Source organism: Chiloscyllium punctatum, chromosome 15 (assembly GCF_047496795.1).
Source record: "Chiloscyllium punctatum isolate Juve2018m chromosome 15, sChiPun1.3, whole genome shotgun sequence".
Lineage (NCBI taxonomy): Eukaryota > Metazoa > Chordata > Chondrichthyes > Orectolobiformes > Hemiscylliidae > Chiloscyllium > Chiloscyllium punctatum.
This window is the reverse complement of record NC_092753.1, coordinates 87960985-87977591: the sequence shown is the minus strand read 5'-3', so window position 1 is coordinate 87977591 and position 16607 is coordinate 87960985.

Below are 16607 nucleotides of genomic sequence, written 5' to 3'. Positions count from 1 at the left end.
CCATGTGGGGAGTGATCTCAGTGTGGGAGTGATCTCAGCGTGGGGGGTGGTCTCAGTGTGGGGAGTGATCTCCATGTGGGGAGTGATCTCAGTGTGGGGGGTGATCTCAGTGTGGGAGTGATCGCAGTGCGGAGGGTGATCTCAGTGTGGGGGTGATCTCAGTGTGGGAGTGATCTCAGTGTGTGAGTGATCTCAGTGTGGGAGTGATTTCAGTGTGGGAGTGATCTAAGTGTGCGAGTGATCTCAGTGTGGGAGTGATCTCAGTGTGGGGAGTGATCTCAGTGTGGGGAGTGATCTCAGTGTGGGAGTGATCTCAGTGTGGGAGTGATCTCAGTGTGGGGAGTGATCTCAGTGTTGGAGTGATCTCAGTGTGGGAGTGATCTCAGTGTGGAGGGTGATCTCAGTGTGGAGGGTGATCTCAGTGTGGGAGTGATCTCAGTGTGGGAGTGATCTCAGTGTGGGAGTGATCTCAGTGTGGGAGTGATCTCAGTGTGGGGAGTGATCTCAGTGTGGGAGTGATCTCAGTGTGGGAGTGATCTCAGTGTGGGAGTGATCTCAGTGTGGGGAGTGATCTCAGTGTGGGAGTGATCTCAGTGTGGGAGTGATCTCAGTGTGGGAGTGATCTCAGTGTGGGAGCGATCTCAGTGTGGGGGTGATCTCAGTGTGGGGAGTGATCTCAGTGTGGGAGTGATCTCAGTGTGGGAGTGATCTCAGTGTGGGGGGTGATCTCAGTGTGGGAGTGATCTCAGTGTGTAGGGTGATCTCAGTGTGGGAGTGATCTCAGTGTGGGAGTGATCTCAGTGTGGAGGGTGATCTCAGTGTGGGAGTGATATCAGTGTGGGAGTGATCTCAGTGTGGAGGGTGATCTCAGTGTGGGAGAGATCTCAGTGTGGGGAGTGATCTCAGTGTGGGAGTGATCTCAGTGTGGGAGTGATATCAGTGTGGGAGTGATCTCAGCGTGAGTGATCTCAGTGTGGGGGGTGATCTCAGTGTGGGGAGTGATCTCAGTGTGTGAGTGATCTCAGTGTGGGAGTGATCTCAGTGTTGGAGTGATCTCAGTGTGGGAGTGATCTCAGTGTGGGAGTGATCTCAGTGTGTAGGGTGATCTCAGTGTGGGAGTGATCTCAGTGTGGGAGTGATCTCAGTGTGGGAGTGATCTCAGTGTGGGAGTGATCTCAGTGTGGGGGTGATCTCAGTGTGGGGAGTGATCTCAGTGTGGGAGTGATCTCAGTGTGGGAGTGATCTCAGTGTGGGAGTGATCTCAGTGTGGGAGTGATCACAGTGTGGGGGGTGATCTCAGTGTGGGAGTGATCTCAGTGTGGGAGTGATCTCAGTGTGGGAGTGATCTCAGTGTGGGAGTGATCTCAGTGTGGGGAGTGATCTCAGTGTGGGAGTGATCACAGTGTGGGGGGTGATCTCAGTGTGGGAGTGATCTCAGTGTGGGAGTGATCTCAGTGTGGGGGGTGATCTCAGTGTGGGAGTGATCTCAGTGTGGGAGTGATCTCAGTGTGGGGGGTGATCTCAGTGTGGGAGTGATCTCAGTGTGGGGAGTGATCTCCATGTGGGGAGTGATCTCAGTGTGGGGGGTGATCTCCATGTGGGGAGTGATCTCAGTGTGGAGGGTGATCTCAGTGTGGGGAGTGATCTCAGTGTGGGAGTGATCTCAGTGTGGGCGTGATCTCAGTGTGGGAGTGATCTCAGTGTGGGAGTGATCTCAGTGTGGGAGTGATCTCAGTGTGGGAGTGATCTCAGTGTGGGGAGTGATCTCAGTGTGGGGGGTGATTTCAATGTGGGGAGTGATCTCAGTGTGGAGGGTGATCTCAGTGTGGGGGTGATCTCAGTGTGGGGAGTGATCTCAGTGTGGGAGTGATCTCAGTGTGGAGGGTGATCTCAGTGTGGGAGTGATCTCAGTGTGGGAGTGATCTCAGTGTGGAGGGTGATCTCAGTGTGGGAGTGATCTCAGTGTGGGAGTGATCTCAGTGTGGGAGTGATCTCAGTGTGGGGAGTGATCTCAGTGTGGGAGTGATCTCAGTGTGGGAGTGATCTCAGTGTGGGGAGTGATCTCCATGTGGGGAGTGATCTCAGTGTGGGAGTGATCTCAGTGTGGGGAGTGATCTCAGTGTGGGGGGTGATCTTAGTGTGGGGAGTGATCTCAGTGTGGGGGGTGATCTCCGTGTGGGAGTGATCTCAGAGTGGGGAGTGATCTCAGTGTGGGGGGTGATCTCCATGTGGGGAGTGATCTCAGTGTGGGAGTGATCTCAGTGTGGGGAGTGATCTCAGTGTGGGAGTGATCTCAGTGTGGGAGTGATCTCAGTGTGGGGAGTGATCTCAGTGTGGGAGTGATCTCCATGTGGGGGTGATCTCAGTGTGGGGGTGATCTCAGTGTGGGAGTGATCTCCATGTGGGGGTGATCTCAGTGTGGGGGGTGATCTCAGTGTGGGAGTGATCTCAGTGTGGGGAGTGATCTCCATGTGGGGAGTGATCTCAGTGTGGGGGGTGATCTCCATGTGGGGAGTGATCTCAGTGTGGAGGGTGATCTCAGTGTGGGGAGTGATCTCAGTGTGGGAGTGATCTCAGTGTGGGCGTGATCTCAGTGTGGGAGTGATCTCAGTGTGGGAGTGATCTCAGTGTGGGAGTGATCTCAGTGTGGGAGTGATCTCAGTGTGGGGAGTGATCTCAGTGTGGGGGGTGATTTCAATGTGGGGAGTGATCTCAGTGTGGAGGGTGATCTCAGTGTGGGGGTGATCTCAGTGTGGGGAGTGATCTCAGTGTGGGAGTGATCTCAGTGTGGAGGGTGATCTCAGTGTGGGAGTGATCTCAGTGTGGGAGTGATCTCAGTGTGGAGGTTGATCTCAGTGTGGGAGTGATCTCAGTGTGGGAGTGATCTCAGTGTGGGAGTGATCTCAGTGTGGGGAGTGATCTCAGTGTGGGAGTGATCTCAGTGTGGGAGTGATCTCAGTGTGGGGAGTGATCTCCATGTGGGGAGTGATCTCAGTGTGGGAGTGATCTCAGTGTGGGGAGTGATCTCAGTGTGGGGGGTGATCTTAGTGTGGGGAGTGATCTCAGTGTGGGGGGTGATCTCCGTGTGGGAGTGATCTCAGAGTGGGGAGTGATCTCAGTGTGGGGGGTGATCTCCATGTGGGGAGTGATCTCAGTGTGGGAGTGATCTCAGTGTGGGGAGTGATCTCAGTGTGGGAGTGATCTCAGTGTGGGAGTGATCTCAGTGTGGGGAGTGATCTCAGTGTGGGAGTGATCTCCATGTGGGGGTGATCTCAGTGTGGGGGTGATCTCAGTGTGGGAGTGATCTCCATGTGGGGGTGATCTCAGTGTGGGAGTGATCTCAGTGTGGGGGTGATCTCAGTGTGGGAGTGATCTCAGAGTGGGGAGTGATCTCAGTGTGGGGGGTGATCTCAGTGTGGGAGTGATCTCAGTGTGGGAGTGATCTCAGTGTGGGGAGTGATGTCAGTGTTGGGGGTGATCTCAGTGTGGGAGTGATCTCAGTGTGGGAGTGATCTCAGTGTGGGAGTGATCTCAGTGTGGGGGTGATCTCAGTGTGGGAGTGATCTCAGTGTGGGGAGTGATCTCCATGTGGGGAGTGATCTCAGTGTGGGAGTGATCTCAGTGTGGGGGTGATCTCAGTGTGGGAGTGATCTCAGTGTGGGAGTGATCTCAGTGTGGGGAGTGATCTCAGTGTGGGGGTGATCTCAGTGTGGGGAGTGATCTCCATGTGGGGAGTGATCTCAGTGTGGGGAGTGATCTCTATGTGGGGAGTGATCTCAGTGTGGGGAGTGATCTCCATGTGGGGAGTGATCTCAGTGTGGGGAGTGATCTCTATGTGGGGAGTGATCTCAGTGTGGGAGTGATCTCAGTGTGGGAGTGATCTCAGTGTGGGAGTGATCTCAGTGTGGGAGTGATCTCAGTGTGGGGGGTGATCTCAGTGTGGGAGTGATCTCAGTGTGGGGAGTGATCTCAGTGTGGGGGTGATCTCAGTGTGGAGGGTGATCTCAGTGCGGGAGTGATCTCAGTGTGGGGGGCGATCTCAGTGTGGGGAGTGATCTCAGTGTGCGAGTGATCTCAGTGTGGAGTGATCTCAGTGTGGGGGTGATCTCAGTGTGGGAGTGATCTCAGTGTGGGAGTGATCTCAGTGTGGGAGTGATCTCAGTGAGGGAGTGATCTCAGTGTGGGGAGTGATCTCAGTGTGGGAGTGATCTCAGTGTGGGAGTGATCTCAGTGTGGGGTGATCTCAGTGTGGGAGTGATCTCAGTGTGGGAGTGATCTCAGTGTGGGGAGTGATCTCAATGTGGGGGTGATCTCACTGTGGGGGTGATCTCAGTGTGGGGGTGATCTCAGTGTAGGAGTGATCTCAGTGTGGGAGTGATCTCAGTGTGGGGGTGATCTCAGTGTGGTAGTGATCTCAGTGTGGGAGTGATCTCAGTGTGAGTGATCTCAGTGTGGGAGTGATCTCAGTGTGACTGATCTCAGTGTGGGGGTGATCTCAGTGTGGGAGTGATCTCAGTGTGGGAGTGATCTCAGTGTGGGAGTGATCTTAGTGTGGGGAGTGATCTCAGTGTGGGGAGTGATCTCAGTGTGGGAGTGATCTCAGTGTGGGAGTGATCTCAGTGTGGGAGTGATCTCAGTGTGGGAGTGATCTCAGTGTGGGGAGTGATCTTAGTGTGGGGAGTGATCTCAGTGTGGGGAGTGATCTCAGTGTGGGAGTGATCTCAGTGTGGGAGTGATCTCAGTGTGGGGAGTGATCTTAGTGTGGGGAGTGATCTCAGTGTGGGGAGTGATCTCAGTGTGGGAGTGATCTCAGTGTGGGAGTGATCTCAGTGTGGGAGTGATCTCAGTGTGGGGGTGATCTCAGTGTGGGAGTGATCTCAGTGTGGGAGTGATCTCAGTGTGGGAGTGATCTCAGTGTGAGTGATTTCAGTGTGGGAGTGATCTCAGTGTGACTGATCTCAGTGTGGGGGTGATCTCAGTGTGGGGAGTGATCTCAGTGTGGGGAGTGACCTCAGTGTGGGAGTGATCTCAGTGTGGGAGTGATCTCAGTGTGGGGAGTGATCTCAGTGTGGGGAGTGACCTCAGTGTGGGAGTGATCTCAGTGTGGGGAGTGATCTCAGTGTGGGGAGTGATCTCAGTGTGGGGAGTGATCTCAGTGTGGGGAGTGATCTCAGTGTGGGGAGTGACCTCAGTGTGGGAGTGATCTCAGTGTGGGGAGTGATCTCAGTGTGGGGAGTGATCTCAGTGTGGGGAGTGATCTCAGTGTGGGGAGTGATCTCAGTGTGCGGGGTGATCTCAGTGTGGGGAGTGATCTCAGTGTGGGGAGTGATCTCAGTGTGGGGAGTGACCTCAGTGTGGGAGTGATCTCAGTGTGGGGAGTGATCTCAGTGTGGGGAGTGATCTCAGTGTGGGGAGTGATCTCAGTGTGCGGGGTGATCTCAGTGTGGGGAGTGATCTCAGTGTGGGAGTGATCTCAGTGTGGGAGTGATCTCCATGTGGGGAGTGATCTCAGTGTGGGAGTGATCTCAGCGTGGGGGGTGGTCTCAGTGTGGGGAGTGATCTCCATGTGGGGAGTGATCTCAGTGTGGGGGGTGATCTCAGTGTGGGAGTGATCGCAGTGCGGAGGGTGATCTCAGTGTGGGGGTGATCTCAGTGTGGGAGTGATCTCAGTGTGTGAGTGATCTCAGTGTGGGAGTGATTTCAGTGTGGGAGTGATCTAAGTGTGCGAGTGATCTCAGTGTGGGAGTGATCTCAGTGTGGGGAGTGATCTCAGTGTGGGGAGTGATCTCAGTGTGGGAGTGATCTCAGTGTGGGAGTGATCTCAGTGTGGGGAGTGATCTCAGTGTTGGAGTGATCTCAGTGTGGGAGTGATCTCAGTGTGGAGGGTGATCTCAGTGTGGAGGGTGATCTCAGTGTGGGAGTGATCTCAGTGTGGGAGTGATCTCAGTGTGGGAGTGATCTCAGTGTGGGGAGTGATCTCAGTGTGGGAGTGATCTCAGTGTGGGAGTGATCTCAGTGTGGGAGTGATCTCAGTGTGGGGAGTGATCTCAGTGTGGGAGTGATCTCAGTGTGGGAGTGATCTCAGTGTGGGAGTGATCTCAGTGTGGGGGGTGATCTCAGTGTGGGAGTGATCTCAGTGTGGGAGTTATCTCAGTGTGGGAGTGATCTCAGTGTGGGGAGTGATCTCAGTGTGGGAGTGATCTCAGTGTGGGAGCGATCTCAGTGTGGGGGTGATCTCAGTGTGGGGAGTGATCTCAGTGTGGGAGTGATCTCATAGTGGGAGTGATCTCAGTGTGGGGGGTGATCTCAGTGTGGGAGTGATCTCAGTGTGTAGGGTGATCTCAGTGTGGGAGTGATCTCAGTGTGGGAGTGATCTCAGTGTGGAGGGTGATCTCAGTGTGGGAGTGATATCAGTGTGGGAGTGATCTCAGTGTGGAGGGTGATCTCAGTGTGGGAGTGATCTCAGTGTGGGGAGTGATCTCAGTGTGGGAGTGATCTCAGTGTGGGAGTGATATCAGTGTGGGAGTGATCTCAGCGTGAGTGATCTCAGTGTGGGGGGTGATCTCAGTGTGGGGAGTGATCTCAGTGTGTGAGTGATCTCAGTGTGGGGGGTGATCTCAGTGTTGGAGTGATCTCAGTGTGGGAGTGATCTCAGTGTGGGAGTGATCTCAGTGTGTAGGGTGATCTCAGTGTGGGAGTGATCTCAGTGTGGGAGTGATCTCAGTGTGTAGGGTGATCTCAGTGTGGGGAGTGATCTCAGTGTGGGGGGTGATCTCAGTGTTGGAGTGATCTCAGTGTGGGAGTGATCTCAGTGTGGGAGTGATCTCAGTGTGGGAGTGATCTCAGTGTGGGAGTGATCTCAGTGTGGGAGTGATCTCAGTGTGGGAGTGATCTCAGTGTGGGGGTGATCTCAGTGTGGGGAGTGATCTCAGTGTGGGAGTGATCTCAGTGTGGGAGTGATCTCCGTGTGGGAGTGATCTCAGTGTGGGGGGTGATCTCAGTGTGGGAGTGATCTCAGTGTGGGAGTGATCTCAGTGTGGGAGTGATCTCAGTGTGGGGAGTGATCTCAGTGTGGGAGTGATCTCAGTGTGGGAGCGGATCTCAGTGTGGGGGTGATCTCAGTGTGGGGAGTGATCTCAGTGTGGGAGTGATCTCAGTGTGGGAGTGATCTCAGTGTGGGGGGTGATCTCAGTTTGGGAGTGATCTCAGTGTGTAGGGTGATCTCAGTGTGGGAGTGATCTCAGTGTGGGAGTGATCTCAGTGTGGAGGGTGATCTCAGTGTGGGAGTGATATCAGTGTGGGAGTGATCTCAGTGTGGAGGGTGATCTCAGTGTGGGAGTGATCTCAGTGTGGGGAGTGATCTCAGTGTGGGAGTGATCTCAGTGTGGGAGTGATCTCAGTGTGGGAGTGATCTCAGTGTGTAGGGTGATCTCAGTGTGGGAGTGATCTCAGTGTGGGAGTGATCTCAGTGTGGGGGTGATCTCAGTGTGGGAGTGATCTCAGTGTGGGAGTGATCTCAGTGTGGGGGTGATCTCAGTGTGGGGGGTGATCTCAGTGTGGGAGTGATCTCAGTGTGGGAGTGATCAGTGTGGGGGTGATCTCAGTGTGGGGGTGATCTCAGTGTGGGAGTGATCTCAGTGTGAGTGATCTCAGTGTGTGAGTGATCTCAGTGTGAGTGATCTCAGTCTGGGGGTGATCTCAGTGTGGGAGTGATCTCAGTGTGGGAGTCATCTCAGTGTGGGAGTGATCTCATTGTGGGAGTGATCTCATTGTGGGAGTGATCTCAGTGTGGGGGTGATCTCAGTGTGGGGGGTGATCTCAGTGTGGGAGTGATCTCAGTGTGGGAGTGATCTCAGTGTGGGGGTGATCTCAGTGTGGGGGGTGATCTCAGTGTGGGAGTGATCTCAGTGTGGGAGTGATCTCAGTGTGGGGGGTGATCTCAGTTTGGGAGTGATCTCCATGTGGGGAGTGGTCTCAGTGTGGGAGTGATCTCAGTGTGGGAGTGATCTCAGTGTGGGGAGTGATCTCCATGTGGGGAGTGATCTCAGTGTGGGAGTGATCTCAGTGTGGGGAGAGATCTCAGTGTGGGGGGTGATCTCAGTGTGGGGAGTGATCTCAGTGTGGGAGTGATCTCAGTGTGGGGAGTGATCTCAGTGTGGGGAGTGATCTCAGTGTGGGGAGTGATCTCAGTGTGGGAGTGATCTCAGTGTGGGGAGTGATCTCAGTGTGGGGGTGATCTCAGTGTGGGAGTGATCTCAGTGTGGGGGTGATCTCAGTATGGGAAGTGATCTCAGTGTGGGAGTGATCTCAGTGTGGGGAGTGATCTCAGTGTGGGAGTGATCTCAGTGTGGGAGTGATCTCAGTGTGGGGAGTGATCTCAGTGTGGGAGTGATCTCAGTGTGGGAGTGATCTCAGTGTGGGGAGTGATCTCAGTGTGGGAGTGATCTCAGTGTGGGAGTGATCTCAGTGTGGGGGGTGGTCTCAGTGTGGGGAGTGATCTCCATGTGGGGAGTGATCTCAGTGTGGGAGTGATCTCATTGTGGGGGGTGATCTCAGTGTGGGGAGTGATCTCAGTGTGGGAGTGATCGCAGTGCGGAGTGTGATCTCAGTGTGGGGGTGATCTCAGTGTGGGGAGTGATCTCAGTGTGGGAGTGATCTCAGTGTGGGAGTGATCTCAGTGTGGGGAGTGATCTCAGTGTGGGAGTGATCTCAGTGTGGGGGGTGGTCTCAGTGTGGGGAGTGATCTCCATGTGGGGAGTGATCTCAGTGTGGGAGTGATCTCATTGTGGGGGGTGATCTCAGTGTGGGGAGTGATCTCAGTGTGGGAGTGATCGCAGTGCGGAGTGTGATCTCAGTGTGGGGGTGATCTCAGTGTGGGAGTGATCTCAGTGTGGGAGTTATCTCAGTGTGGGAGTGATCTCAGTGTGGGAGTGATCACAGTGTGGGAGTGATCTCAGTGTGGGGAGTGATCTCAGTGTGGGAGTGATCTCAGTGTGGGAGTGATGTCCATGTGGGAGTGATCTCAGTGTGGGGAGTGATCTCAGTGTGGGAGTGATCTCAGTGTGGGAGTGATCTCAGTGTGGGGAGTGATCTCAGTGTTGGAGTTATCTCAGTGTGGGAGTGATCTCAGTGTGGGGAGTGATCTCAGTGTTGGAGTTATCTCAGTGTGGGAGTGATCTCAGTGTGGAGGGTGATCTCAGTGTGGGGGGTGATCTCAGTGTGGAGGGTGATCTCAGTGTGGGAGTGATCTCAGTGTGGGAGTGATCTCAGTGTGGGGAGTGATCTCAGTGTGGGAGTGATCTCAGTGTGGGAGTGATCTCAGTGTGGGAGTGATCTCAGTGTGGGGAGTGATCTCAGTGTGGGAGTGATCTCAGTGTGGGAGTGATCTCAGTGTGGGGGGTGATCTCAGTGTGGGAGTGATCTCAGTGTGGGAGTGATCTCAGTGTGGGAGTGATCTCAGTATGGGGGGGTGATCTCAGTGTGGGAGCGATCTCAGTGTGGAGGGTGATCTCAGTGTGGGAGTGATCTCAGTGTGGGAGTGATCTCAGTGTGGGGAGTGATCTCAGTGTGGGAGTGATCTCAGTGTGGGAGTGATCTCAGTGTGGGAGTGATCTCAGTGTGGGGAGTGATCTCAGTGTGGGAGTGATCTCAGTGTGGGAGTGATCTCAGTGTGTGGGTGATCTCAGTGTGGGGAGTGATCTCAGTGTGGGAGTGATCTCAGTGTGGGAGTGATCTCAGTGTGGGGGGTGATCTCAGTGTGGGAGTGATCTCAGTGTGTAGGGTGATCTCAGTGTGGGAGTGATCTCAGTGTGGGAGTGATCTCAGTGTGGAGGGTGATCTCAGTGTGAGAGTGATATCAGTGTGGGGGGTGATCACAGTGTGGGAGTGATGTCAGTGTGGGAGTGATCTCAGTGTGGGGGTGATATCAGTGTGGGAGTGATCTCAGTGTGGGAGTGTTCTCAGTGTGGGAGTGATCTCAGTGTTGGAGTGATCTCAGTGTGTGGGGTGATCTCAGTGTGGGGAGTTATGTCAGTGTGGGAGTGATCTCAGTGTGGGAGTGATATCAGTGTGGGAGTGATCTCAGTGTGAGTGATCTCAGTGTGTGGGGTGATCTCAGTGTGGGAGTGATCTCAGTGTGGGAGTGATCTCAGTGTGGGAGTGATCTCAGTGTGGGAGTGATCTCAGTGTGGGGGGTGATCTCAGTGTGGGAGTGATCTCAGTGTGGGAGTGATCTCAGTGTGGGAGTGATGTCAGTGTGGGAGTGATTTCAGTGTGGGGGGTGATCTCAGTGTGGGGGGTGATCTCAGTGTGGGGAGTGATCTCAGTGTGGGAGTGTTCTCAGTGTGGGAGTGATTACAGTGTTGGAGTGATCTCAGTGTGGGAGTGATCTCAGTGTGGGAGTGATCAAGTGTGGGGGGTGATCTCAGTGTGGGAGTGATCTCAGTGTGGGAGTGATCTCAGTGTGGGAGTGATCTCAGTGTGGGATTGATCTCAGTGTGGGGGTGATCTCAGTGTGGGAGTGATCTCAGTGTGGGAGTGATCTCAGTGTGTAGGGTAATCTCAGTGTGGGAGTGATCTCAGTGTGGGAGTGATCTCAGTGTGGGGGTGATCTCAGTGTGGGAGTGATCTCAGTGTGGGATTGATCTCAGTGTGGGGGTGATCTCAGTGTGGGAGTGATCTCAGTGTGGGAGTGATCTCAGTGTGTAGGGTGATCTCAGTGTGGGAGTGATCTCAGTGTGGGAGTGACCTCAGTGTGGGATTGATCTCAGTGTGGAGTGATCTCAGTGTGGGATTGATCTCAGTGTGGGGGTGATCTCAGTGTGGGAGTGATCTCAGTGTGGGAGTGATATCAGTGTGGGAGTGATCTCAGTGTGGAGGGTGATCTCAGTGTGGGGGTGATCTCAGTGTGGGAGTGATCTCAGTGTGGGAGTGATCTCAGTGTGGGGAGTGATCTCAGTGTGGGAGTGATCTCAGTGTGGGAGTGATCTCAGTGTGGGAGCGATCTCAGTGTGGGGGTGATCTCAGTGTGGGGAGTGATCTCAGTGTGGGAGTGATCTCAGTGTGGGAGTGATCTCAGTGTGGGGGGTGATCTCAGTGTGGGAGTGATCTCAGTGTGTAGGGTGATCTCAGTGTGGGAGTGATCTCAGTGTGGGAGTGATCTCAGTGTGGAGGGTGATCTCAGTGTGGGAGTGATATCAGTGTGGGAGTGATCTCAGTGTGGAGGGTGATCTCAGTGTGGGAGTGATCTCAGTGTGGGAGTGATCTCAGTGTGGGAGTGATCTCAGTGTGGGAGTGATATCAGTGTGGGAGTGATCTCAGCGTGAGTGATCTCAGTGTGGGGGGTGATCTCAGTGTGGGGAGTGATCTCAGTGTGTGAGTGATCTCAGTGTGGGAGTGATCTCAGTGTTGGAGTGATCTCAGTGTGGGAGTGATCTCAGTGTGGGAGTGATCTCAGTGTGTAGGGTGATCTCAGTGTGGGAGTGATCTCAGTGTGGGAGTGATCTCAGTGTGGGAGTGATCTCAGTGTGGGAGTGATCTCAGTGTGGGGGTGATCTCAGTGTGGGGAGTGATCTCAGTGTGGGAGTGATCTCAGTGTGGGAGTGATCTCAGTGTGGGAGTGATCTCAGTGTGGGGGGTGATCTCAGTGTGGGAGTGATCTCAGTGTGGGAGTTATCTCAGTGTGGGAGTGATCTCAGTGTGGGGAGTGATCTCAGTGTGGGAGTGATCTCAGTGTGGGAGCGATCTCAGTGTGGGGGTGATCTCAGTGTGGGGAGTGATCTCAGTGTGGGAGTGATCTCAGTGTGGGAGTGATCTCAGTGTGGGGGGTGATCTCAGTGTGGGAGTGATCTCAGTGTGTAGGGTGATCTCAGTGTGGGAGTGATCTCAGTGTGGGAGTGATCTCAGTGTGGAGGGTGATCTCAGTGTGGGAGTGATATCAGTGTGGGAGTGATCTCAGTGTGGAGGGTGATCTCAGTGTGGGAGTGATCTCAGTGTGGGGAGTGATCTCAGTGTGGGAGTGATCTCAGTGTGGGAGTGATCTCAGTGTGGGAGTGATCTCAGTGTGTAGGGTGATCTCAGTGTGGGAGTGATCTCAGTGTGGGAGTGATCTCAGTGTGGGAGTGATCTCAGTGTGGGAGTGATCTCAGTGTGGGGGTGATCTCAGTGTGGGGGGTGATCTCAGTGTGGGAGTGATCTCAGTGTGGGAGTGATCTCAGTGTGGGGGTGATCTCAGTGTGGGGGTGATCTCAGTGTGGGAGTGATCTCAGTGTGAGTGATCTCAGTGTGTGAGTGATCTCAGTGTGGGAGTGATCTCAGTGTGGGAGTGATCTCAGTGTGGGAGTGATCTCAGTGTGGGAGTGATCTCAGTCTGGGGGTGATCTCAGTGTGGGAGTGATCTCAGTGTGGGAGTGATCTCAGTGTGGGAGTGATCTCAGTGTGGGAGTGATCTCAGTGTGGGGAGTGATCTCAGTGTGGGAGTGATCTCATTGTGGGAGTGATCTCAGTGTGGGGGTGATCTCAGTGTGGGGGGTGATCTCAGTGTGGGAGTGATCTCAGTGTGGGAGTGATCTCAGTGTGGGGGGTGATCTCAGTTTGGGAGTGATCTCCATGTGGGGAGTGGTCTCAGTGTGGGAGTGATCTCAGTGTGGGGAGTGATCTCAGTGTGGGGGTGATCTCAGTGTGGGGGTGATCTCAGTGTGGGAGTGATCTCAGTGTGGGGAGTGATCTCCATGTGGGGAGTGATCTCAGTGTGGGAGTGATCTCAGTGTGGGGAGTGATCTCAGTGTGGGGGTGATCTCAGTGTGGGAGTGATCTCAGTGTGGGGGTGATCTCAGTATGGGAAGTGATCTCAGTGTGGGAGTGATCTCAGTGTGGGGAGTGATCTCAGTGTGGGGAGTGATCTCAGTGTGGGGAGTGATCTCAGTGTGGGGGTGATCTCAGTGTGGGGAGTGATCTCAGTGTGGGAGTGATCTCAGTGTGGGAGTGATCTCAGTGTGGGGAGTGATCTCAGTGTGGGAGTGATCTCAGTGTGGGGGGTGGTCTCAGTGTGGGGAGTGATCTCCATGTGGGGAGTGATCTCAGTGTGGGAGTGATCTCAGTGTGGGGAGTGATCTCATTGTGGGGGGTGATCTCAGTGTGGGGGTGATCTCAGTGTGGGAGTGATCTCAGTGTGGGAGTTATCTCAGTGTGGGAGTGATCTCAGTGTGGGAGTGATCACAGTGTGGGAGTGATCTCAGTGTGGGGAGTGATCTCAGTGTGGGAGTGATCTCAGTGTGGGGAGTGATCTCAGTGTGGGAGTTATCTCAGTGTGGGAGTGATCTCAGTGTGGGAGTTATCTCAGTGTGGGAGTGATCTCAGTGTGGGAGTGATCACAGTGTGGGAGTGATCTCAGTGTGGGGAGTGATCTCAGTGTGGGAGTGATCTCAGTGTGGGGAGTGATCTCAGTGTGGGAGTTATCTCAGTGTGGGAGTGATCGCAGTGCGGAGTGTGATCTCAGTGTGGGGGTGATCTCAGTGTGGGAGTGATCTCAGTGTGGGAGTTATCTCAGTGTGGGAGTGATCTCAGTGTGGGAGTGATCACAGTGTGGGAGTGATCTCAGTGTGGGAGTGATCACAGTGTGGGAGTGATCTCAGTGTGGGAGTGATCACAGTGTGGGAGTGATCTCAGTGTGGGGAGTGATCTCAGTGTGGGAGTGATCTCAGTGTGGGGGGTGATCTCAGTGTGGGGAGTGATCTCCATGTGGGAGTGATCTCAGTGTGGGGAGTGATCTCAGTGTGGGAGTGATCTCAGTGTGGGAGTGATCTCAGTGTGGGGAGTGATCTCAGTGTTGGAGTTATCTCAGTGTGGAGGGTGATCTCAGTGTGGGGGGTGATCTCAGTGTGGAGGGTGATCTCAGTGTGGGAGTGATCTCAGTGTGGGAGTGATCTCAGTGTGGGGAGTGATCTCAGTGTGGGAGTGATCTCAGTGTGGGAGTGATCTCAGTGTGGGAGTGATCTCAGTGTGGGGAGTGATCTCAGTGTGGGAGTGATCTCAGTGTGGGAGTGATCTCAGTGTGGGGGGTGATCTCAGTGTGGGAGTGATCTCAGTGTGGGAGTGATCTCAGTGTGGGAGTGATCTCAGTATGGGGGGGTGATCTCAGTGTGGGAGCGATCTCAGTGTGGAGGGTGATCTCAGTGTGGGAGTGATCTCAGTGTGGGAGTGATCTCAGTGTGGGGAGTGATCTCAGTGTGGGAGTGATCTCAGTGTGGGAGTGATCTCAGTGTGGGAGTGATCTCAGTGTGGGGAGTGATCTCAGTGTGGGAGTGATCTCAGTGTGGGAGTGATCTCAGTGTGGGGGTGATCTCAGTGTGGGGAGTGATCTCAGTGTGGGAGTGATCTCAGTGTGGGAGTGATCTCAGTGTGGGGGGTGATCTCAGTGTGGGAGTGATCTCAGTGTGTAGGGTGATCTCAGTGTGGGAGTGATCTCAGTGTGGGAGTGATCTCAGTGTGGAGGGTGATCTCAGTGTGGGAGTGATATCAGTGTGGGGGGTGATCACAGTGTGGGAGTGATGTCAGTGTGGGAGTGATCTCAGTGTGGGGGTGATATCAGTGTGGGAGTGATCTCAGTGTGGGAGTGATCTCAGTGTGGGGGGTGATCTCAGTGTGGGAGTGATCTCAGTGTGGGAGTGATCTCAGTGTGGGAGTGATCTCAGTGTGGGAGTGATCTCAGTGTGGGAGTGATCTCAGTGTGGGGGGTGATCTCAGTGTGGGAGTGATCTCAGTGTGGGAGTGATCTCAGTGTGGGAGTGATGTCAGTGTGGGAGTGATTTCAGTGTGAGTGATCTCAGTGTGGGGGGTGATCTCAGTGTGGGGAGTGATCTCAGTGTGGGAGTGTTCTCAGTGTGGGAGTGATCTCAGTGTTGGAGTGATCTCAGTGTGGGAGTGATCTCAGTGTGGGAGTGATCAAGTGTGGGGGGTGATCTCAGTGTGGGAGTGATCTCAGTGTGGGAGTGATCTCAGTGTGGGAGTGATCTCAGTGTGGGATTGATGTCAGTGTGGGGGTGATCTCAGTGTGGGAGTGATCTCAGTGTGGGAGTGATATCAGTGTGGGAGTGATCTCAGTGTGTAGGGTAATCTCAGTGTGGGAGTGATCTCAGTGTGGGAGTGATCTCAGTGTGGGGGTGATCTCAGTGTGGGAGTGATCTCAGTGTGGGATTGATCTCAGTGTGGGGGTGATCTCAGTGTGGGAGTGATCTCAGTGTGGGAGTGATCTCAGTGTGTAGGGTGATCTCAGTGTGGGAGTGATCTCAGTGTGGGAGTGACCTCAGTGTGGGATTGATCTCAGTGTGGAGTGATCTCAGTGTGGGATTGATCTCAGTGTGGGGGTGATCTCAGTGTGGGAGTGATCTCAGTGTGGGAGTGATATCAGTGTGGGAGTGATCTCAGTGTGGAGGGTGATCTCAGTGTGGGGGTGATCTCAGTGTGGGAGTGATCTCAGTGTGGGAGTGATCTCAGTGTGGGGAGTGATCTCAGTGTGGGAGTGATCTCAGTGTGGAGGGTGATCTCAGTGTGGGAGTGATCCCCGTGTGGGGAGTGATCTCAGTGTGGGAGTCATCTCAGTGTGGGAGTGATGTCAGTGTGGGGAGTGATCTCAGTGTGGGGGGTGGTCTCAGTGTGGGGAGTGATCTCAGTGTGGGAGTGATCCCCGTGTGGGGAGTGATCTCAGTGTGGGAGTGATCTCAGTGTGGGAGTGATATCAGTGTGGGAGTGATCTCAGTGTGGAAGGTGATCTCAGTGTGGGGGTGATCTCAGTGTGGGAGTGATCTCAGTGTGGGAGTGATCTCAGTGTGGGGAGTGATCTCAGTGTGGGAGTGATCTCAGTGTGGGAGTGATCTCAGTGTGGGATTGATCTCAGTGTGGGAGTGATCTCAGTGTGGGGAGTGATCTCAGTGTGGGAGTCATCTCAGTGTGGGAGTGATGTCAGTGTGGGGAGTGATCTCAGTGTGGGGGGTGGTCTCAGTGTGGGGAGTGATCTCCATGTGGGGAGTGATCTCAGTGTGGGTGTGATCTCAGTGTGGGGGGTGATCTCAGTGTGGGGAGTGATCTCAGTGTGGGAGTGATCGCAGTGCGGAGGGTGATCTCAGTGTGGGGGTGATCTCAGTGTGGGAGTGATCTCAGTGTGGGAGTTATCTCAGTGTGGGAGTGATCTCAGTGTGGGAGTGATCACAGTGTGGGAGTGATCTCAGTGTGGGGAGTGATCTCATTGTGGGAGTGATCTCAGTGTGGGAGTGATCTCCATGTGGGAGTGATCTCAGTGTGGGGAGTGATCTCAGTGTGGGGAGTGATCTCAGTGTGGGAGTGATCTCAGTGTGGGAGTGATCTCAGTGTGGGGAGTGATCTCAGTGTTGGAGTTATCTCAGTGTGGAGGGTGATCTCAGTGTGGGGGGTGATCTCAGTGTGGAGGGTGATCTCAGTGTGGGAGCGATCTCAGTGTGGGAGTGATCTCAGTGTGGGGAGTGATCTCAGTGTGGGAGTGATCTCAGTGTGGGAGTGATCTCAGTGTGGGAGTGATCTCAGTGTGGGGAGTGATCTCAGTGTGGGAGTGATCTCAGTGTGGGAGTGATCTCAGT